General features: G+C 41.9%; 1 long non-coding RNA gene across 1 annotated transcript; it reads right to left on the bottom strand.

Annotated features, from left to right (window-relative positions):
- Positions 1–408: 408 nt before the first annotated feature.
- Positions 409–19,233, bottom strand: LOC130543445 (uncharacterized). Its single transcript, XR_008958807.1, has 2 exons — positions 18,921–19,233; positions 409–2,518 (listed from the first exon to the last, which is right to left on the bottom strand). It is a non-coding gene; the product is annotated as an uncharacterized LOC130543445 (long non-coding RNA).
- Between the last annotated feature and the right edge of the window lie 5,782 nt (positions 19,234–25,015).

The following is a 25,015-nucleotide window of genomic DNA, read 5'->3' as shown; positions in this document are numbered from 1 at the left end:
TTGAGCAGCTCTGGAAGAACATGGCAGATGCCAAGTAGGATTCACCACTTTGTGCATGGCTATAACCCAAGGGGGCTCTCAGAAATTCCTGGTGGGAGTGTGGGTGGTGAGTGTTGTATTATCAAATGAGGGCAAGAGAAGGATCTTCTATATAAAGTGTTCGTTCATGAGCTTCCGAGAATCAAAGGAATAACACATGTCTCCAGGACAGTCATAAACAGAAGCAGAAAGTCTAGCACTCAAGTATTTGATAATGAACTGGTCAGGGGGAATATTTTGATACTTTTTATATCATTGAAATGAAAGCATTTACAAATACTAACTCATGTAGTATGCATAACATCAAAATAAGAGATTCTATTCATTTTCTACTGCTGTGTAGCAAATTATCACAAACATAGCAGCTTAAAATAATACATATTTTTTATTTCACAGTATCTGTGGGTCAGGAGTCCAGGCATGGCATAACTGGGTCCTCTGCTCAGAGTCTTAACCAGGCTGTAATAGGTGTCAGCTGGTTGCGTTCTCATTTGGAGGGTCATGTGGGGAAGAAACTGTTTCTATGGTCATTCCAGTTGTTGGCAGAATTTATCTCCTTGTATCTGCATCACTGTGGGCCCCAGGTTTTTGCTGGCTGTTGTCTGGAGACTGTCCTCAGTTCCTACAGGCCACCAACAGCTTCTGGAGGTTACTCCCAGTTCCCAGGCTTGCGGGCTTCTCCAACATGGCTCCCTACTTCACTGAGCTCACAAAAAGCTCCAGCCCCAGAATGTCAAGTTACAGTCTTATGGTGTAACCTAATTACAAGAGTGACATCCCATTACCTTTGTCAAATTCTGTTGGTTAGGAGCAAGCCACAGACCCCTTTCTCTGACCCCACTCAAGAAGAGGGGATTATACAAAATTGAAACATGATGAGACAGGAATCATTGGGGCTCACTTTAGGCATATGCATATCAACACTGAGCGAAGAGCTATTATTATCCTCATTTTGCAAATGAGGAAACAAAGACACTTGGCCAAATTCTCATGATTAGTAAGCAGGAGAGCCTGAGATCAAATTCAGGAGGTCTGACCCCAGAGTCCATGCTCTTGACCATGAGGCTCTGCCACCACACTTCGCTGAAGGTCCAGTCTGGATTCCTCCTTTCATACACTTTAGCAATTCTTTTTTTACCCTGGATTGTTGTCATCTTCCATCTTCAAACAATAATCCTAATTATTCCTTCTCTGTGTTACATTTACAGCTTCAAACACACTTCACATAGCACAGTGGAAGGAGGTTACTTGTATGGTCTTTTTCCAGGTGAAGAAACTGGGGCTTAGAAAGGATAAATCTCAACATTTCTATGAAATAGAAGTGGGCTCAATCAAGAACTTCTGGCTCCACTCCCCACAATATTGACCAGGTCACCACGGCCACTGTGAACACTACAAGAGAATTACCTCTGTACTTTTTTATTCCCCCAGATGATAATGAAGACATCCCAATATTTCTGAATAGTAAGGAAATTCCCATATTCTCTAGCCTGAGGTCTCTAATTGGTGGCTGGCAGGCCTGACATAATTAGACCCAAATAAAATTTTTTATGAACAATTTCTAATTAGTTGCCAATATTTAAGAATTGTTAGAGTCCCAATAAAAATCAGCAAAATTTTGTAACCCTGGCTTCACCTTTCCCAATAGAACTGAATAGAGGCAGTTTCCTCTAGATTGGGCATAATTTTCCTCTGTGCCACCACTTAGACTCCCTGTCTGCTGGCTGTGCACCTGGAGTCTGAGATCCTCTCATTTTACAGATGAGAAAAACCTACAGTCCACTGGCGTTTTCAGAGCCTGCCAGCTAGCTAAGAACGGCAGAGCTGATACTGAGGTGAGCACCGTAAAGAGCGCCCCTGCCAGCAGGACATGAGGCATTCTCACTTGGGTGGGCATTTTCAAGCATTAGTTCCAAACATGTGACAAGCTGCCTTGTCCTCAAATGGCCCAGCCCATCGCACTACCTAATTCCCATTTCAATTACACCGGGAACAAATACGTTTCACAATATTCAGCTCCAGGTTGCAGAGAGAAGAAAACACCCAGATAGAGGACCACAATTAGCCATAATTTCTCTCCAAATCCCTTCTTCTCTCTCACTCTGTACTAATGACTACCTTTACAAAGAGGTTTCAGATGCTTTCAGAGCAAAAAGAGTAAACAGGACACGTGTTCACGTGGCAGGCTAGTTACCTCCCATACCTGAGGATAGAGCGTTCAGAAATGGATTTTTTCAGATGTGCTTCTCCTACAAATACCAGGCAAAGATAATCTCCAAGAGTCCAGCGGCAGTGGGCGTTGGGTAGAGTGACATTTGCACTAACCATGGGGGAAAGGTCTAGGAGAGGTAGGGAGAGAAAGTAGCATCAGTTCCCTTCCATGAAGCTGCTGAGGACTTACCGTGTGCAGGGCTGTGTGCGCTGGGCTTTCGCGGGTGCTCCTTGATTTCATTCACCCAACTCGCAAGGTCGGGAGTAGCTAAAAAGCAAAGAAGGAAAGACATGGGGTTAAACCCATGTTTGTTGATTCTGGGTTCATCTTAGGATGACATATTGGGTGGATCTGAGAGAGAATCCCAGCTCCAGTGACCTCAGCATGTGACTTTAGGTTACTTATTTAACCATTCTGAGCTTCCTCTGTTCCTTGCCTGTTAAATGACATATGGTAGAAGTGCAATACATTTATAGTTATTTTCTCTCAATTAGACCAGGGGGTTCCTCGCTGGGGTTACTTTAATGTTGAATAACATTGAAAGGGCACTGGGGTTGGTGTCAGAAAATTTGAATTCTAGGCCCCACTCTGGTCTTTCCTGCTGGGACTCATGAGGAAATTATCTGGGTTTTTTTTTCCCAATAATTAGAAAAGTAATATAAATACATGGTAATCTAATTCACATTGTATTAAAGGTTACAAAATGGAAAGTGGCCATTCTGGTCCTCAAAGCCAGTGCCAACTATCAATTACGTCAATATCCTTCTAGAAGAATTTTCTATTATGTAATATATAACCGCACAGATACATACATACACTAACCCTCGGATGGGGGCACATTTAAAATAAATCTTGGAGATACGCGTTGGCCCATATAAGCCTCATTATTTTAATATAGCTGAACCCATACTGAAAGTCATTGAGGTAATTTCCAATCTTTTGTTAATACTAGCAAAAGATAATACTTATCGATTGCTTATAATGTGCCAGGCACTATTCTAAGTACTTTATGTGTATTAACTCATTTCGTACCATCATCCTAGGTATTATTATCACCCCCAATTTACATTTGAGGAAAACAATACCTTGAGAACATCCGTACTTGCTCCACAAACAATAAGTGGCAGAAATGAGATTCACACCCAGGCAGACTGTGCAACGCTGTAACGTACGTCTTTGTCCACATAGTTTTGTGCACATTTGTCAGACTACCTAACGATGGCCCTTGAAAAAAGCAGCAATGCAATCAAACTGCATTTTTCAAAGGTCAAGCTGATGGCAGGGCAGAGAATGCACCCATTTTACAGCACCGGTCACAGACCGCTGTGCATATTTTATCTTCTTCCCCGTCTCCCGTGTTGGATTGCGAGCTTCCTGAAGGCAGGCGCTCTGTACCCCAGGGCTCTGCACAGAGCCAGCATATTGCCAACTCTCAATAACATCTGTGAATGATGACTAAAAAATCGGGAAGACTTCAATGGGAGCGGCCTTTGGTATTTGGGCAGGATTTTGAAGAACGAATGAAATTTTGGCAGGCAGAAAATGGAAGAAAAAGCACCTGTGTGAAGAAAGAGCAAAGGAACAACTACCTAGGCTGTTTGGTGGGGCAGCCAATCAACCAGCCTGGCTGGGAAAAGGGCACGGGGCTGTGATGTGCTCACAGAGCATCCCGGGAAGGATATTTAGAGGCAGGAAGAGAATTCTAACGCTATTCAGAGTCTGGGAGATCCTTTCCAGGCCCCATTTATTCACCTGGAGGACAAAATGGATGACCTCTATGAATACACCACCGTATACCCATAATACTAGTGTTAAATAGTTAAATTCATTGGATCTCAGTTTACAAACTGTATGATCTCCACACCAGGTTTCTTTCCTCCACTTTCCACTTCTCGGTGTCAAATGGACGGCAGGGTTGTCAATACCGGTCGCCTGGGGAAACATCATCCCAGTGCAGTGGGCGTATTTTCAGTTTTCATTTATTTTAATCCTCACCAACTCGCTGAATTCACAGTCTGACACATTTATTTCTCCAGGCTCTGGGCACATGGGCCCAGGTTTATAAATGCGGCTGATAGATGTACTATTCAAATTAATTTATATGCAAACATACGTCTCAGTGGATTTTGTTACATTTCTGTTAATCCTGAATTTCATGAAGTTACTTAGACATCTGACAACACATTATTCTATACACATGCTAACATTTTTCAACACTTGATTGTTGATCCTACTAATGTATGTAATCAAATTCAAATTAGAAATTAGTTCTGACTAATGATGTACTATGTTGGCCAATTGAATTTAAATTAAAAAAAGATTAGTTCCAATAGCCACTGTGAACATACATCAGCACTGCCTAGTCAGAATATTGAAGGACATAAAGATGAGCTACAAATATAAGTTTAAATATTCTTGTAGCCACACTGTTTTTAAAGATTTATTTTAGAAAGAGAAAGTGAGAGTGTGCGAGTAGGGGGGATGGGCAGAGGGAGAGGGAATCTTAAGCAGACTCCACGCTGAGTGTGGAGACTGATCCCAGGACCCTGAGGTCTCAACCTGAGTCAAAACCAAGATCAAACGCTTAACCAGCCCTGCCACCCAGACATCCCTCTGGTAGCCACATTTAAGGAAGTAGAAAGAGAGGTGCCTGGCTGGCTCAGTCAGCAAAACACGTGACCTGTGGTCTCAGGGTTGTGAGTTCAAGCCACATTTTGGGTGTGGAGAGTACTAAAAAAGTAGAAATACCAAATTAATTTAAATAATGTATTTCATTTTACCTATCCTATCCAAAATATTATCATTGCAACATGTAATAAATATAAAAAAATATATGAGCTAGTCTACATTCACTCTTTCTGTAGTTAAGCCCAGAGTACACTTTATATTTGCAGTACGTCTCACTTTGGACTAGCCACATTTCAAGTGCAGACATCACATAAGGCCAGAGGCTATGATGTTGGATAGTGCAAAAAGAGAAGCTATGGATTCTAGCTCCTTTGAATAACACTATTAACTCAAGGAATGGTTAGAATGGTTTATATCCTCCCTGCTCCCATCCAGGCAGTAATATGTAAAGTTTCTCACGATTTTTTGGGAGAGACCTAAGAGATCATCGTGTCCTGATTGTCCATTGATTATGGTCAAGACAGCGGAGACTCATGAAGGTGGGGGTGCACTGGGGGAGGACTAGACCGTTGACTTGCTCTGCTCCACACCACCCATTCAGCCTTGCTGCTGACAGGTGGAGACGGAGGCTCAGATCCCTGCCAAGCACCTGCTGGCAGAACCCTGGGTGGGGACTGAGAGCATTAACTCCCTGCTCAGTCCCACGGACATCACTCTGCCAGTGGGGAAAGGTTTGGGGGATCTGCTAAACCCTTTAATCTTCCCTTCTTTTCTCCCTGCACAGCCTTACCACCGGCCCTATGCTGAAAACTCACAATCTTTGTCTCCAGCCCCCAGTCCCAGTCTAATTCCCACTGGAAAACTCCAGGTGCCTACCCTAGCAACTATGTTATGCAAACTGTAGCTTATTATCCTCTTATGCATGTGCAAATAGATCTTCCCCCAAATCTGCCTTGTGTTTATGATTATTTCAACAGTGTGCTTTTCCCCTAAAAATCAAGCTATAAGAAACTACTTTTAAACACATAAAAATTGGGGCACCTCAGGGGTGCCATCGGTTAAGCGTCTGACTCTTGGTTTCAGCTCAGGTCATGATGCCAGGACCCTGGGATCCAGCCCAGCATCAGGCTCAATGCTCAGCATGGCGTCTGCTTGAGATTCTCTCTCTCCCACTCTCTGCCCCTCACACTTGTGCCGTCTCGTTAAAATAAAGTCTTAAAAAAAATTTAAAAATCCACAAAAATTATTCAATGATATTCGTTCAATAATAAGTATTTCATGGCAAAAAAGCACCAGATTAAGAACCTCCTTCCCCAATTGGGGAGGGAAAAAAACACTCAAAAAGATATGCATATGCATGTATTCCGTTACTCAAAAAGTTATGTTCAAATATAAAATTAATCTTTTTAAAAACTCCCTTAAAGAGGAATTTCTCAAATTTCACATTCCACCATTTCTCCCCTTACTTTCCAGCCCCCTCCCCAATCCCTATATCTAGCACTTCTTGAGGGAAGACTTTGAGCAGCCAAAGGCTGAAGCTTGCTTTTCACCACCTGTCTCCAAGACAGCAACAGAGGGAGCATCCTCTTTGGAGACGTGAGGAAATCTTCCGGATGTCAGTCCAGGAATGGTCATGGATATAGACCAGCTCTGCATCGCAGGGACCCTTCACTGCACCCCTGCCCCCACTGGCTAATTTCAGGAGGGAATGAACATCCCTGTGTGAAATTATTAGAAACCTAAAAAAAAAAAAAAAAAAAAAGAAAAAGAAAAGAAAAAGAAACCTTCCCCAAATGTGGTTGAAATTTAAACGCAATGGGTATTTTTGTTGTTGTCCAGTGACAAAGAAATTATAAAGCTGATTGCATGCAGGGAAAGCTTTTTTGAGTCACAAAAACTGCTACACGGAATACCCAAACATTTTTAAATGACTTCGACAACAACTGGCACATATTTAGTAAGCAAGTTCCATTTTCCCTATTTTCTCTGCCCCCACCCTCAATGCTCAGCTATAGAATATCCATTTATTTATCTTATTTAACACATCTAAAAGTCATCTGCCAGTTTTTGTTGCAGAAACACATTTTTTAACAACTAGATACACAATGGCAATTTTATAGGACTTGAAATGTTTTAAAATAACAGCATAATTAGAGTTACAAGAAGAGCAGTGGCCTCTTTCAATTCATTTCAACATTTCATTCTCTTTTTCAAATATTAATCTCTAAAGTTCTATACAAGTAGTCTTTAAATGCACAGCACTCCCTTTTTTCCTGTCCTCCTCCTCCAATGTCAGAGTTTTAACAATTTGAATTCTCCTGGGTGGGGAAAAAGGAAAGCTATCAACTTACAAGGGACATTTACTGTCATCTAGTTGTCACCTAACTCGCAGCACAGGAGTCGTCCACGCACAGGTAACACGTTACACTGGGGCCGCTCTGTGTTTTCTGCACACGGTAAGAGAGAAGGTCAAGATCCTAAGACCCCGGGCTCACATGATGATGCACTTGCTAAGCCCCTTCTCCACGGTCTTGGACATCTGGGGTTTCTTCTGGGGATGGTGAAGGCAGGTGGCAGGCTTCCTGTCGTGGTTCGGCAGCATGTCAAATAGCTCCTGCACGTTGATCGCCATCTTAGCGGAGGTCTCCAAGAAGGTGCAATTCCACTGCAACGCGCACGCAGCGTGGTCACTTACGTCGACTCCAGAGGCTTTCTTGGCATTTGTCGCCCACCAGCATGATAAGGTACTTGCGCAAGGTCTTGCCTTTGACTTTGCGGATCAGCTCATAGAAAGACTTCAGCTCCTCCAGGGTTTGCTTCTCCGTGACCAAGCAAACCAGGAGGAAAGCAGGGCCCCCGGCAATGGCGAGGCGCTGCAGACCCGGGTAGCGGTGGCTTCCTGTGGTATCGGCGACGTGCAGCGCCACGACGCTGTGGTTGAAGCTCAGCACCTGGCGGAAGGTATCTTCGATGGTTGGCAGATACTCATCGCGAGAGTTGCCACGCACCCACCTCTGCACCAATGCACTCTTGCCCACGCCAGCGGCGCCAAGCCCACAACACGGTGGTCTTTGCTCTTGCCTGGGGCGTGAGCGCGGGGATGGTGAGCAGGGTGCGCAGAGGCCGCAGCCACTGAATCAGCCATTTCTTAAAGCCAGAGCAGTTATTGCCCAGTGCAGGGAACTGGTGGGGAGACGGGGCGTGCAAGTTATTGGCACTTACCCAGGAGCAAAAGATCTTAGGGAGATAGAATGGAAGAGTGAGATGGGAGTTTGAACTTGGAAGGTTGTCCCTGTGTCTCCTTGTCTAGCTGTTCCCTGGGGACACTTGGGAGGGGAGGGTCTGGGCTCACTCTCCAAACCCACCTCCCTCCCTCCTCAGAAGCAGAGCCAGGCTCAGTGCCCACCCCAGGTGCCCACAAAAGGCAGTGTGAGCAGGGAGGAGGGGAGGCTCGCTCAGTGCCTCTTCCTGTGATGCCTTATGTTTACTGCCCTAGTAGCCACACATCCGTTTTCTTTCACACCACACGACTCCAATCTAAACACAGAACGAGAAGCTGAAACAATGGACAGCCCACCAACCTGAGACAGAGTAGGGACTGGAGTCAGGTCCCCTCAATCCTGAGGGAGAAACCCAGCATTCCTTTATAGCTGAAACCCTATGCCCTTGAGTGGAGAGTTGTTTCCTAGGAATGCGGAGGCAGGATGCTTAACCAAGGGGGGGGGGGTGGTCGTCTACCAAGACTGGGGAAGGCCAAACCAGTCTGCGCCAAGGTGGACCCCATGGCTGTCCTTTCATTTACTTTTTTCCTTATTATAATACTAAAAATCATGCCCAGGGATGGAGATTAAACACACATGAGGCATGAAGAGGAATAACCTTTAAGAATACAGGTGCTAATAAATTCCTGCCTCTATGGGCTTTGAGTCACCCTTTTCCCACCTAAGTTTCTTTAAAAAATTCTCCCTGACCTCTCCCCAGGGAGTCAGCCTGAGGATTCTTATCTTTGTGCTGTCTCCCTGGCACAAGACCCAGGAAACCCTGGCCTCCAACCTGGCTGGCCTCTTGTCAATTGCTCTTGCCTAGAGACCCCCCAAAGACCCAGTTCAGTAATAATGGAGGTAAAGGCAGAGTGTCCAGGGAGTCCACTGGGTCCAGGATGCTCTGTTCTGGGGCCAGGAGAGACCTATTACCTACAGCAACTGTCCCCGGGACATTGAGAGATGGATAGCCACTTCCTTAACAACTAGGCCTCCCATTCTCCCCCACAGCAGCCCAAACTGGTTTACCCACTACGTCTACTTTGAAGTAATGAAATTGTTACTCATTTTCCTTAAACCACAAGATTCACTCTGCCTATTGAATTAGAACTGAAAAGTCTTTAGGAATGAAAAAGACTAGAAAACAGGCTCCTGAAAGCACCAATGTAGAAGATGAGTGGAGGTGACTTTGGAGGCCTGGAGGAAGGGAGGAAGGGAGAAAGGGAGGAAGGGAGGAAGGGAGGAAAAGAAAGAGAGAGAGAAAGAACGAAAAACTGAGATGGAGGGATGATGGAGGGCTATGTATCCCAAAGCCAAAATCTTTAAATGCTAGAAAGGTCAAATTAAGAGATTATAAATAGAGTTCACAGGGAATGATGAAAATATAAAACCATAGCTCCTGCATCCAAATCAAGTTTTATACCTCAAAAGCCAGTATAAAATATTTTACCTTGATAAGAGACCTAACCCAGGGAGCCAACACTGCACTGGGCCAAAGACTCAAAGGAATAGACCGGACTAGAAGGAGCAGATGCTAACTAACTAAGATCCAAAGTTTGGAGATAGAGAGAGATAGAGAGAGAGAGAGAGAGAGAGAGAGAATTAATTGAAACCAAGACTGAGATGAGTCAGATTTTAGAATTACCTAACAAGGATTTTAAAGCCATCATAAGAATACTTCAGTAATCACTTATAAATTTTCTTGAAGTAAATAAGAATAAAAAATTTCAGCAAATAAAATGTATAAAAATGTTCTAAATGGAAATTATGGAATTGAAAAATATAATAGAAATTGTAACAATTTCCTGAATGAGCTCAGTAGAATGGAGATGCCAGAGGACAGAATCAGTCAACTTGAATAGAAAGTAATAAAATTTATTCAGTGTAAACAACAGAGAGAAAACAGACTGGGTAAAATGAACAGAGTCACAAGGACCTGTGGGACAGTAACCAAAATGCCAGCATTTGTAGAATCAGAGTCCTAGAAGGAGAGGAGAGAGAGAATGGGTCTGAAGGAGTATTAGAGAAAATTATGGCTGAAAACTTCCCAAATTTGGCAAAAGACACAAACCTACAGTTCCAAGAAGATGAGCAAATCCCACCAGGAGAACTCCAGGGAAATCCACACCAAGACACATAATTAAATTCCAAAAACTAAGCACAAAGAAAAACTCTTGAAAGCAGATAGAAAGAAACAACATATTATCCAACAGAAGGACCTAATTCATTTGACAGCAAATATCTCATTGGAAATCAGAGCTGACAGAGGAAATGGCAGGGGACTTTTTAGAAGCTGAAAGAAAAGAACAGTCAACTGCAAAGTCTATATCCAACAAAATGCTCCTTCAAGAACAAAGAGGAAATAAAGACATGTTCAGATGAGGAAAGGCTAAGGTAATTTGTTGCTAACAAACTTGCCCTTTAAAAAAGGACTAATGAAAGGGTACCTGGGTGGCTCAGTTGGTTAAGCATCTGCATTTGACTCAGGTCATGATCCCAGGGCCCTGGGATTGAGCCCTGCCCCAGGCTCCCTGCTCAGTGCAGAGCCTGCCTCTCCCTCTCCCTCTGCTGTTCCCCCTGCTTGTGCTTTCTCTCTCACTCTCTCTCTCTCTCTCTCTCTCAAATAAATAAATAAAATCTTAAAAAACAAAGAATAGGGGCGCCTGGGTGGCTCAGTCCTTAAGCATCTGCCTTCAGCTCAGGGAGTGATCCCGGCGTTATGGAATCGAGCCCCACATCAGGCTCCTCCGCTTCTTCCTCTCCCACTCCCCCTGCTGTGTTCCCTCTCTTGCTGGCTATCTGTCTCTCTCTCAAATAAATAAAATCTTAAAAAAAAAGAATAAAAAAGGGCTAAAGTAAGGTATGATAATGGAGAATAATTTGAAATTTTAGAGAGTAGCATCTTAGAATAGGTAAAACCTGGGGTAAATAGAATATCCTTGTCATGAGATTTTACAATCATATTTGATGATTGAAATATGTGATACTCAAGGTAATAATATTAAAAATTGGGGAAGGCAAAGGGACCTAAACAGAAGCAAGGTTTCCATATTTCACCTGAAGTGGTAAAAGGTTGACACCAGCAGATTGTGATAAGTCACGTATGTATATTGTATTACCTTGAACAATTTTTATACAAAGAGATATACTCAAATACTCTAAAAGTAAATTAAGATAGAATTCTAAAAAATGAAACCCACAGGAAGGTGAGAAAAGAGAAACAGGAAAACCAGAAAACAAATGATAAAATGGCATACTGAAGCTTAAATTTATCAAGAGTTACCTTAGATGTGTAATGGTGTGAATACACCAATTAAAAAAGCAGATTGGCAGAGTGGATTAAAACAGGCTTACAAAAGAAACACAAGCCAATTACATGGTGATTGAAGTGAGAAGAAACTGACTTCACATTTAATGATAGAGGCAGGTTGAAAGTAAAAGGATGGGTTCGCCTGGGTGGTTCAGTCGGTTAAGCATCTGCCTTAGGCTCAGGTCATGATCCCGGGGTCTTGGGACAGAGCCCCACATCGGGCTCTCTGCTCATGGGGAGTCTGCTTCTCCCTCTCCTTCTGACCACCCCCCCACTCGTGTGCTCTCTCTCTTTCAAATAAATACAATCTTAAAAGAAAAAAAAAGTTAAAGGATGTTTTTGTATGGTAACACAGGTTATATGGAAACCAAAATCAAAAACACAATATTATTTACAATTGATATAAATAAAATGAAATACTGTGTATACACTTAACAAAACACCTGAAGGATGTAAATGCTGAAAATTACAAAATGCTTCTAAAAGAAATCAAATTAAATAGAGACATAATATGTTCATGTATTAGAAGGTTTAACTTAGTAAAGATGTCAATTCCCTCCAAACTGATTTACAGGTTTAATGCAATTCTTGCCAAAATCCCAGTAAGGTTTTTGTAGACATAGACAAGCTTATTTTCAAATTTAAATAGAAAGGCATAGTACCTAGAATAGTTAAAACACTCTTGAAAAAGAGGGATAGAGTGAGAAGAATCACTCTTTGATATTAAGGGTAATGATATAGCTGCAGTAATTAAGTCAGTGTAATATCGGCAGAGATGGTCATATAGGCCAATGGAACAGAACAGAGAGCCCGGGAGTAGGGGCACACAGATGTGCTCAGCTGATTTTTGACAAAGGCACAAAAGCAACTCAATGCAGAAGGATAATCTTTTCAACAAATGGTGCTAGATCAATCAGACGTCCATAGACAAACACACATAAGCAAACAAAAAACCTTGAACCTAAATCTCCCACCTTACAAAATAATGGAACTTACATATAACATGTAAAATTATAAAATCATTAGGAAAAAAAATCTTTGAGATATATCTTGATTGTGGTTGCACATATACAAACTTACACATATGATAAAATTCTATATAATTAAATATATATGTAGATGAGTACAAGTAAAATAGGAAATCTGAATAAGAGCAGTGGATTTTTTTGATGTTAATATCCTGGTTGCAATACCGTCTACAGTTTTACAAGATATTACTATTGAGGGAAACTGAGTAAAGTTACTCAGGATCTCTATTATTTCTTATAATTGCATATGAATCTTCAATTAGCTCAAAGTAAAAAAAAAAAACACATTAATTTTAAGAAGCACTTGCAAAAAAACATAAACAATGCAACTCTCACGGCTCCCAATTAAAGCCCAAACTCTTTCGTTCCATATTCCCAGCTCCCTGTAAACAGACCCCAAATTCCCTTCAAATCTTACCTTCCGTGAGCCTTTTGCACACACTGGCTTAATAATTCAATATTCTTGGAAGTTCCCTATGTCTCCCACTCCCCTCATCCACACGCCCCCTTCTCCTCTGCTTCAAGATTCACCTTCAAATGGTACTTCCAGAGGGAAGGAATCCCTCCCTCTGAGTTCCCAAGTACCTTTTCACCTTGTATTAAAGCTTAGTTGGTACTTGTTTTCTATTTTCCACAAAGTAAAGAGCTTTTTACTGACAGGGCGGGAATTCATTTAGCTCTGAATCCCTCACACCTGCTAGTAAGCACCAGCAGGTAGGGCTCAGAGGCAAGCAGGATGGCCAGGGTTAAGGTAGACTCCATCAAGAGGGGGGAGGTGCCAGCCTGACTGCTCCCGAGTTCTGCTTTCATGACCTCTTAACAGTTTAGCCTTTAACTCTAACCTCAGTATCCTCAGTTGACAATAGGGGAAGTACATGGCAAGTGCTGACATGTTAGCAAGTACTTTTGTCAATGCCTGGCACAGATTAGATATTTAGACAATGTAGCTAGAGTCTGGAGATGCGGTCTCCAGTTCCTGTTTGCTCACATAGTAGTTGTAGGGACTTAGACAAACAATTTGTTTGCCTTTTGCATCGTTCTTCACCTGTAAAATGGGGACAAAAATAGCTATGTTTGAAGTAAGATTAATTGGCTCACTTGTGTAAAAGTCAAGCAGGGTGTTGCTTCTAGAATGTGAATGAGCTAACATTGAGTGTTTGCCATGAGATAGGCATTACTCTTAATTTTACATGTGTGAACTCATTTAGAACTTATTCTGAGTATACGAAGTGGAGACTATTTTATCTCCATCTTGCAAATGAGGAGACCAGACATGGAGAGATGAACTGTGGTAGGGGCTGGGAAATCTGGCTCGCTTCAGGGCTTCTGCGTTTTCCATCTTGCTGCCTCATTAGCAGAGACAGCTGGTGTGGTGATGTTCAGGACCCTCATGATTACAATGTCTGAAGCCTGTTTTCTTTCACTTACTTTCTAGGCTTCTCCCCCTTTTAAGCTCTGTAGAAAACTAATGGCAGTTGTGTTTTCCATCCTTCACAAGGACGTAGTATCTTTACAGCTTTGATTTCCAGCATCAAGGTTGCTTCAGAATCCCTTCTTTTATCCCATGCAAGCATTTTCTCCCATTCCTACCACTTCTGTTCCCAGCCTGACTGCTTTCTCCGACCACTCTGCGGCTACAAATAGCCCCTTTTGCACAGAGATATCATCTCCTACCTCATAAATAAAGGAGGCCACCAGATAAAACTCCCCCAGCCCTGGTTCACACATATCCCCATGATATCTCTTTTCTCCACCCAGGGTTAATGCCTTCATCTGAGCCCTGGAGTGCTTCTCAACCTGTGGTCCTAGAATCAAGTGTGTTAGAATCACCTGGAGCTCTTGTTAAACATACCCAACCCACATCTACAGAATCAGAATCTATAGATGAGACCTGGCGGGGGGGGGGGTTGCATTTTAACAGGCCCCCTCAAATAATTCTGATACAGACAAATCTTAAAACTGCTCCTTGAGAACCTTACTTGATCACTGTATTCCTTTATGAACCTTTCAATGTTCACTGTGTCAGTAATCATGATCCTTATTTCATTTCTGATATCAATAATTTGTGTCTTCTCTCTTTTTTTCTTGGTTAGCTAGATGAGTGGTTTATTAATTTTATTTACCTTTTCAAAGGCCAATTTTTTGTTTCATTGATATTCGTATGTTTTCCTGTTAATTTTGCTGATTTCTGCTCTAATTTTTTTTTTTTAAAGATTTTATTTATTTATTCAACAGAGATAGAGACAGCCCGCGAGAGAGGGAACACAAGCAGGGGGAGCGGGAGAGGAAGAAGCAGGCTCCCAGCGGAGGAGCCTGATGTGGGGCTCGATCCCAGAACGCCGGGATCACGCCCCAAGCCGAAGGCAGGCGCCCAACCGCTGTGCCACCCAGGCGCCCCCTGCTCTAATTTTTTTAATTTCCTTTATTCTGCTTGATTTAGTTGTAAATTGTTCTTCTTTCTCTAGCTTTTTAAAGTGAAAGCCTAAATCATCGCTTTTAGATTTTTCTTCTTCTCTAATATGGGCATTTCAGTCTATAAATTTCCTCTGTGAGCACTGCTTTCTCTACGTCCAATAAAAAGTGTGTTGTTAAATCTCCAAATATTTGGGAGGGTTTTTTTTTTAATCTATTATTCTGTTATTGATTTCTAGTTTAATTCCACTGTGGTCTGAGAACATACTTTGTATGAGTTCTAGTCTTTTACGTTTGATCAAGTCTGTTTTATGGCCCCAAATGTGATTATGTTGGTAAATGTTCTACATGAGTTTGGGGGGAAAAAATGTGCATGCTGCTGTTGTTGGAAGAAATATTTCATTAATGTCAATTAGATCTAGTTGATTAATGGTGCTGTTTAGTCCAACTGTATTCTACTCATTTTCTGCCTGCTGGATCTATCCATTACTGAAGGGGTATTTAATTCTCCAACTATTACAACGGATTTGTCTATTTCTACTTGCAGTTCATTTAGTTTTTGCCTCACATGTTTTGATGTTCTGTTATTATATACATACATGTTGAAGATTGCTATATTTTCTTGGAGAATTCACTGCTTATCATTATGTAATTTCCCTCTTTATCTCTAATTATTTTGCTCTTCTCAAGTCTAATTTATCTGAAATTAATATAGCTATCCCAGCTTTCTCTTCATTAGTTCTATTATATCTTTTTCCATCCCCTTACTCTTACTGTGTTTCTTTATATTTAAAATGGGTTTCTTGTAAAAGAATATATATAGTTGTGTCTTTTTCTTACCTACTCGGAGAGTCTTTGTCTTTTAGTTAATGTATTTAGATCATTCATATTTAATGTGATTATTGATTTTTTTGGTTTAATATCAACCATGTTTATAACTGTTTTCTATTCATTGTATTTTTTGTGTTTATTTTTCCTCTTTTTCTGCCTTTTCTGGTTTTAGCTGAGCATATTATGTAATTCCATTTTCTCTTCTCTCTAAGCATATCAGTTTACAATATATATTTATAACAAATTTAAGTCTACTTTCAAATAACATTGCACCATTTCACATGCAATGCAGTTACCTTATAACACAGTATCCCTAATTCATAACTCCCATCCCTTATACCATTAACGTCATTCATTTCACTCACCCATATGCTATAATCACCTAATAAATTGTTACTATTTACTATTATTACTTTGAACAATTATCTATTGGATCAATTAATAAGAAAAGTAAAAGATTTTATCTTACCTTCATTTATTCCATCTTTAACACTCTTTCATTCTTTATTTAAATCTGAATTCTATGGAAAAGCTTTATAGAGAACATGCTGTCTGGAGAGAACACTGAAGGGGGAGGAGGACATATTAGGGAAAAGACACTTCAGAGAGAATGATGTCAAAAGGGCACAGAGCCAGGAAAGTATCCATGGATGAAACAGTAGTTGAATTGGAATTTATCCTAGAAATCATCTGTGGTTTAATTACCTCATTTCCTAGGCGAGTAATTTGCCCAAGGTTACACAGCTAGAAGGTTGCAGAACTAAGACTCAAATACAGCAAGAATAACTTCAGCACCTCTTCTAACCACGGAAGGAGGTTAAGACCTGTTCAAGGTGGCCCAGACCATCAGACACAGCCAGAACAAGGCTTGTCCCTGTCTCTCAGACCCTTCACCTTCATTCTCCCACTGGTGCACATTCTGAAACATAATTAATGTTCAGAAATCCTATGGAGATTTTAGAGATGGAGTTAATATAGTCTTCTGAGGTCAAGGAAGAAAAAGTACCATAGGAATCGGAAATGATATATTCTCAGGAGGCAGAGAGGGTTTATAGAGTAGCTCTAATTATAGCTTTGAATAAGCTGCCTGCAGTCCTCTTAATGAAATAAGCTGGAATCCTTCCTTGGAAAATTTCCTAGATAATCAGGTCTGTGTAAGTGAATGCTTATACTCCAGACCCAAGGGAAGGCACCAATCAACTGAAGCCTCCCTGAAGAGGGGGTGGTGGGGAGGAGAATGTCAGACACCACAGTGGGACTGGCAAAAGAGGGTCTTTCCCTCTTTCTTTCTTTCTTTCTTTCTTTCTTTCTGCTCCTTCCTTCCTTCCTACCTTCCTACCTTCATTCCTACCTTCATTCCTTTATTTCTTCCTTTTTTTCCTTTGTTTTCTTTCTTCTTAAGATGCTAACCTTGGAATATTATGCAGCAATTATAAGTGTGTCATATATTCACATAACAATAAGAATGGATGTTAAAAACATAGTGCTTGCTGAAAAAAGAAAATGGGATGAGATATATGGCACCTCACCATTTATATAAATTAAAGATATATGCCTACAAAACAATATTATACATTTTTGTAGGAACACACACATACAAGATACATACTAAACACATTAGAAAAGTTGCCTGTGGGAGGCAAGGAAAGAGTGATCTATGCAGAATATATATGATTTACATATTCACAATTATTAGACACACATGATATATAAGGATATAATTTATATATCCTTACTACAAATTATAATATATAATTTATATATTCACATATAAAGCATGTGTGTGCATGTTACAACCTGAACAACGATAAGATGCTTAAGGGTAGCATCTGCAAAGGATTCATTTTAGAAGCCTCACACTTCCTGGTATATAGTAGGCAAACAATAAATATTTCTGAATGAATGGTTTCATCTTCAACTTGCGTGATATTCTGAACATGACCAGCCAGACAGAGCAAAGACTTTTCTTCCCAACACATCCTTTACCCCCACTCCCAGTTCTTTATTTTCACCATGGTGGTCTATTAAAGTGGCAAAAAAGAGCTACCTAGAAAGAGAGGAATAATTATTAAAGAATGAAAATAATTTACCCGATTAAAAACAAGAAGCACATTTTATGTTCCTTTTAAGTAACAGAATTCTGTTTCCAGTGTATTCCCTTTTGATTGTTTCCATATGCACAGTGTTTCTACTGTAAAACACTCATTGGCCAAACAAAAGTAATATTTGTGCAAGTCCATAAAGAGAAATCCATTTTCATTCCTTTGTGTCACTACAGCAAGACCCTGGATGCTATTGTGGAACATAATGGCATATGCTCCTCATTTCACTGTTTGAAAGCAAAATCCTGTTTCTGCCAGTAAAATTGAATTCTGCAAGTCTGATTTTTTAAACTTTTTAAAAAAGATTTTATTTATTTATTTGACAGAAAGAGAGAGACAGCCAGTGAGAGAGGGAACATAAGCAGGGGCAGTGGGAGAGGAAGAAACAGCCTCCCAGCAGAGGAGGGAGCCTGATGCGGGGCTCGATCCCAGGACCCTGGGACCACGCCCTGAGCCAAAGGCAGATGCTTAACGACTGAGCCACCCAGGTGCCCCTGATTTTTGAAAATTAAAAAAAAATTTATAGTTCTAGATTTATAGAATTATTGCAGAGACAGTAAAGAGATATACCCCGTATACTCCACAGCCAGTTTCCCCTATTATTAACACCTTATGGTGCATTTGCCACAATTAATGAACCAACATTGATACATAATTATGAACTCAAGTCCATACTTTATTCAGATTTCTGCTGAGAGGACCTCAGTTTTTCTCTTAAGGCCTTCATCTGATTGGCTAAGGCTCATCCACATTATGGAGAGTAATCTGCTTTCCTCAAAGTCTACTGGTTTCACAGTAATCACTTCTAAAAAATATCTTCATAGAATCATCTAGACTTGTGTTTGACCAAACAACTAGGTACCATGGCCTAGCCAAGTTGACACATAAAATTAAGCAGCACAGATAGCATGAAGAGTTCCTATATATCTCATAGACAGTTTCTCCTCTTATAGCTATCTTACATTAAAATGGCACATTTGTTACAATAAATGAACCAATATTGGTATGTTACTTTTAACTAAAGTCCATTCTTTATTCAGATTTCCTCATTTTCTTTTCTAATGTCCTTTGTCTCAGGATCCCATGCAGGTTACTTACCTGCGTTATATTCAGTCATCATGTCTCCTTACTTTCCTCTTGGTTGTGACAGCTTCTCAGACTTTCCCTGTTTTCGATGACATTCACAGTTTTGAAGAGTACTGGTCAGATACTTTGTAAAATGTCTCTCAGTCAGGGCGTGTCTGATGTTTTTTCTCATAACGAGACTGGGGTCCTGTTTGAAGACGAAGAGTACAGCTTTGACACCAGCACTGTGAGGTAAGTACCGTCATCTCCATGTTGCAGACGAAAACAACAGGCGCAGAGAGTAACCTCAAAGAGGGCAAGTACCTTGTCTAAAGTCACACATCTCATAAGTGACGGGACCAAGACCGAAATGCGTGCATCTGGCTCCAGACTCTGTGCTCACAGCCTCTGTGCTCTACCAGCTCTGAAACTGATGAGCATCGACTGGGCCTTGTATTTCCACATGGCTCACGGAAGCCTTGTCGTTCACACGTACTGTCTTCCTGTTGCCTGTGGCACAGAGCTCTCGCTCAGGATGCACTCATCTGACATGGACCCAGCTCCATGGTCAGGCGCAGCCTCCTCTCACCCAGCTTCTCTCCAGGCTGGATGCCACAGCCAGCCTAAACCCTGACACCCTTGAACTTCCCCACATCTGTGAGCAGCTCTGTGCGGGAGCACATCCTGAAGAATCAGACAGAGCTGGGTTTGAATTCGGGCTCTGCAATTTATTGTTTCTAGAATAGCCTTGGGCAAGTATATAATAACATTGACCTACTAGGATTTTCATGAGGATTCAAAGAAATAATGTATATGAGTGTTTAACATAGTGCACTGCACCCCTTTATATAATATGCACTTCCAAAGTAGAAAAAAACAACTGATGTGGGAAATTCCAGTATTTCCACCTTCAAACAGCTCATAAATAGCTACTCATACCCAAAACTGGTTGACAGATCCTCTGCAGACCGTGCATTCTGATTGAGAGTATGGAAAATAGGGTCGATATGTAGCCGTCGGAATGCACAGGGAAGAACACGCACAGGGGCCTCAACTAGTCAGCAAAACCTTTCAGAGGAAGCTGCACTGAATTCAGCCCTGCAGGCAGAATTGGTTCATCCAGGCAGGAATAAGTGGGCGAGTTGCAGACAGGTGCTCAGACACAAAAAGCACACAGTATTTGCGGTGGTGATTTCTGTCTGGTTAATAGGCACCACCCAGGGATCAGTGGGAGATAGGTTAGAGAAGTTAGCTTAAGGAAAGAGTATAAGGGTCTTGAAATCCGGGCGAGGGATATGAGATCTCTCCCTGCCTCCTTGCCTTTCTCTTATACAGCACAAAAACAGCAACAGCAAAGACAAAACCTCTCAGAGGAAAAGAGCCCAGTTACTAAGATGCACTCTCAGATTAAATATTAAAACCCAAATCTCCGTATCCCACATGTAGATGAGGGAGCTTGTGGCCACACAGAAGGGTTCTGGCAAGTGTGTTCTTCTTACAACAAAGCTCTCAGAGGGCTGCATTCACTCGGGATGAATCACGGCAAATCGCAGCTTTGTGTTCTTGGAGATGTTTCCATTCTGCTCTTGGCCAGTCAGTGTTCAAAGTGTTCTGCCCTCATGTAGTCCAAGATTAAGACAAAACAAAAGTGTCACCTGGACCAGAGAATATATAGGTTGGGTATGAACCAGGAGGAACCTCACAGAATGAGCGGGGGTGGGTGGGTACAGTGGGAGAGGGAGAGAGAGAGAACCTAAACAGGCTCCGTGCCCATCACAGAGCCCCAATGAGGGGCTCAATCCCCACGACCCTGAGATCATGACCTGAGCCCAAATCAAGAACTGGTTGCTTAACCAACTGAAGCCACTAGGAGCCCCAAGAAGCCTTCTTCTAAGGTGTTTGGTCTTTGTTGAATTACCCTCTTCAAAAGTTTCAGGTTATATTCTGTGGGTAGCTTTTTTTCCATGAGTTCAACTTAATTCTTTTATTAGTAATTATTAATCTTGGATAATTTCCCCCTTTTATTTCATCAATGTTGCTCATAAATTGTCACATCAACTATGACATTATTATAACTGGTAGTGTAAACAAACAGTTTCCAGAGGTTGATCTGATTAAGGCAGTGCTGATGATTGAATTAAATTATTGAAATGTATCTTACATAAAAAAAAGAGTGTGCAAATCATAAGCATGTGTCTCAATATAGTCCATCACCATAGTCAATAGGACATTTCCAGCACCCCAAACAAGATGTGGTATATATAAAAATGAAATATTACTCAGCCATCAAAAAAATGAAATCTTGCCATTTGCAGCAATGTGGATGGAGCTAGAGTGTATTATGCTAAGTGAAAGACGTCAGTCAGAGAAAGACAAATACCATAGGATCTCACCCATATGTGGAATTTAAAAAGCAAAACAGATGAACATATGGGAAGGAGGAAAAAAGAGAGGGGGAAACAAACCATGAGAGACTCTTAATGAGGGTTGACGGAGGGAGGTAGATGAGAGGCGGGCTAGATGGGTGATAGGTATTAAGGAGGGCACTTGCTATGATGAGCACTGGGTGTTGTATGTATTGAATTCTGCTGAATTCTACTCCTGAAACCAATATTACACTGTATGTTAACTAACTAGAATTTAAATAAAAATTTAGAAAGAAAAAAACCCACAGAGACAGAATCATAAATGCAGAGAACAGACTGGTGGTTGCCAGAAGAGAGGGGATTGGGGGGGTGGACGTAAGAGGTGAAGGGGATTAAGAGGTACAAATTTACACTTGTAAAATGAATAAATCACAGGGATGAAGAGTTCGGCATAGGGATTACAGTCAATGATACTGTAATAACATTGTATGGTGACAGTGGTGACTATATTCCTCATGGTAAGCATAGAGCAATGTACAGAATTGTTGAATCACTGTGTTGTACTCCTGAAACTGATGTTGTATGTCAAGTATATTTCCATTAAAAAAAGTGTATGTATTTCAACCTGGACTTACGTGTTCAGGCATGACTACATGAGAGACATAATGAATTGGCAGATGCTTGCTCCTACTTACAACAAGAAAATTTGGATGTAAGAGACGTAAGACAATACTCAAATAACATTGATTGCTGACACTTCTTCTTTATATTGCACATTTTATGAGATAAAAGCTAAATGAGCATGCTTGTGTGCATACACACATAGAATCGTTATGAACGGGACAGCTATGAAAGCAGGCTGACACCGGTGGAATGTGTTGTTGACTCAAATACCAGAAGCTGTGTCACTGATGATGGAATATTTCAAAGTGATGATCGATTCTTGGTCAAGTTCTGCAACAAAGTACAATCATCCCTTGGTTTATGTGGGAGTTGCATTCCTGGAAAATTCAGTATATATTAGAACCATGAAAAACATCCTTTTAAAAATATGTAAAATGGAGTTAGGTGCTAGGCTGGTCAGTGTAGAGATTTGTTTTACCTATATGAAGCATTTAAAATTTGCGTGGGGCTGCTTCCCTCATGGTAGGACATCAGCAGATTTGTCCCTTGTCCAGTAAATCCCAATAGCACCCCCTAAATATTGTGGCAACCAGTCTCCCCACACCCAACACATTTTCCAACACCCCCCGCCCCCCAGGGAGCACTGCCGTCTCCGTTGAGAACCTGTACCTAGTTCCCGTCAAGACAGAGCGGCCCCCTTCACTCCCACTCTTCCAAATCCTGTGCGAGCACAGTGCGGGCTCCAGAGGGTCCCACAAGCCACATACGAGGATTCCGCATCGCATCGCTGAATCATCTTAAATGTTCTCATCATCTTCCAAAAAGGATGTTTTGGTAAATTATAAACAGACATCTCCAGAGGGGGGAATATCCGGCAAGGTGAAGAGTCAGAGAGACACAGGCAGGCAGGTGAAGCTGGAGGTGAACCTGGTACCTCAAACACACATTCGCAGGGCTTGCACTTTTGCTAAAGGTGAGAAGTAACCTGGTTATCGGGAGGGACATTTGATCAGCTACAGATTCCATTGTCTCTGAAATAAAAACAGGGTAAGAACATGGGTTCTGGAGCTGGACTGTGTAGATTCAACTTGGCTTCACTCTTACTAGCTTTGGGACCTTGAGTAAACAACCATGTGCTTCAATCCCCTTGCCTATAAACAGGATGATAGTAAGAACACCTATGATACCCACCACATAGGGCTATTAGAGGATTAGGGATGTTGATGTAATAAGGTGCTTAACGCAGTACATAGGAGCCAGTGTGTGTGCTATCCAAGCATTTGACAAACAAAAACGCAAACATCGTTGCTCAGAGAAAACACAGCCTTTCCTAGCAGTTTCTCTCACTGAATGATGTAGGATTGGGTTACCTAGCTTGGGTGCTAAGGGGAAACTCAACATCATTCATCCATTCCAACCTGCTACAGTGCAGGAAAACTAGAGCTGGAGACCAGAAGTCTCGTGGCCAAGCTCACGTAGCTAAGTTAGTGGAGGATACAAGTCTCTGGCTCCTGTCTGCTGCTTCTTTGAATACAGCACGGCTAGAGCTGGCCTGGGGTGCAGAGCAGTGGCCTGTGATCTCTCTTACCCAGAGCACCTACAGCTCCCAAATCTAGCCCTCTCCCAACTATCCTCTTCCTCCTCAAACTCCCATCTCTTACTAAGTACAGAGAGCAAAGAACGAAATAAATCAAGTGTGAGTGATCCATAAACTCAAACTCTTAAGGAATAGGCAAATTCAACATGGATTTCCTTTAAATAAATCTCTAACTTTGGGTAGGAGCGGGGATGGGTAAGGAGAGGGCAAAGGTTTTGGCAAGAATTTAAAAGTAAACTATCTGGACTGGTGAAGTTGCTCCACTTTCTAGTTGAAACTGCACACAGTTACTTCAGAGTCTCCCTACCTCATTTGGCTCCTCTGTAACATGGGATTGCTGTAAAGAGTAAGCGAGATAATGTAAAGTACCTAGCACCATGCAGGGCACAGAGTCAGGGGCCAACAAATGTTATCACCATTGCTCTGATTATTTTGGGTGTCAGCAACCTACCACAAGAGAGATCTTTCCTTCGCTCTCTGAAAAGTTGAAGCCATATGTTATTCCACCCCAGAAAGGTTTTATTTCCGTGTCTTCCTCCTCCACAAACCCAGTTACCTAGTGGGGGGCACGGGGATGTCTGGAAAGAAAAACGCCGAATGCTAAGTGGCTCCAGGCCCATGAGCAGCAGTGCCAAGAAGAGCATGGCCGTGGGATTGGATCCAAATCGCCCTCTCGCTGCAGCGTGTTCTTGAGCGTGTTGTCTTCCCTCTCTGACCCCCAGACAAATATTCATTCATTAGACATAATACATGGCAGGGCTTGCCATTATTATGTACTAAATGAAGAATTTGAAATATTGTACAAAAAATCCAGAAAGGCAGTGAAGCAGGATGAATTCTCCCATAGTGACAGCTCAGAATGATTGGCAGCAAAGGGCTTTGCAAAGTTCATGCTTACAAACACGTGCTCTCTTTTACCAGGAAAATTATAAAACTATATTGAGTCATAGCAGGAAATATTAGAAAACTTACTAAAGTGTTTTTATACCCTTAAAAATTCAGTAACTCAATAGTTCCGCTCCACTTTGTCATTGGAAAAACATGAAATGTCTTATTGCAGACTCTGATTTTCAAAGGGACTTGGACCTGTGGGGGGAGGGAGGGCCAGTAAATGCCTTCTTCATGGCTTCTGGGAGCTGCAGTCTCTCGGCTCGCAGAGGTGTGCGTGGCCCGACATCTGCTCTCTGGGGAGCAAGGAGAGGCTGGAGGATCCACCAAGAGCCAGCTGTGTGCCTTCAGTAACCCACTGCACAGCTCCCTCCCTGTGTTAGGAAACCACGTTCACTCCTCCTGCATTCTTGCCAGTCTACAAAACAGGAATTTCTGCCCTCTTGAGGGCATTAGAAAGAAGCTTGTCCCCATGCCTCTACCTGCCCTTCACTTCCTCCAACGGGAGGGAATGACCTCTCTTCCCCGTTCACGGGGGAAGTCCTGAGTGGCAGGCTCTCTTTTCAGGCTGGCTGCACACGGGTTGGAGCCCTTTGTCACTGTGGCTGCTTTCCCGTGGGAAAAACAGTTGGATCCCAGCTTAGGGTCCAGAG

This window comes from Ursus arctos, unplaced genomic scaffold, assembly GCF_023065955.2.
Source record: "Ursus arctos isolate Adak ecotype North America unplaced genomic scaffold, UrsArc2.0 scaffold_12, whole genome shotgun sequence".
Classification (NCBI taxonomy): Eukaryota; Metazoa; Chordata; class Mammalia; order Carnivora; family Ursidae; genus Ursus; species Ursus arctos.
This window is presented reverse-complemented; position numbering and strand designations above follow the sequence as displayed.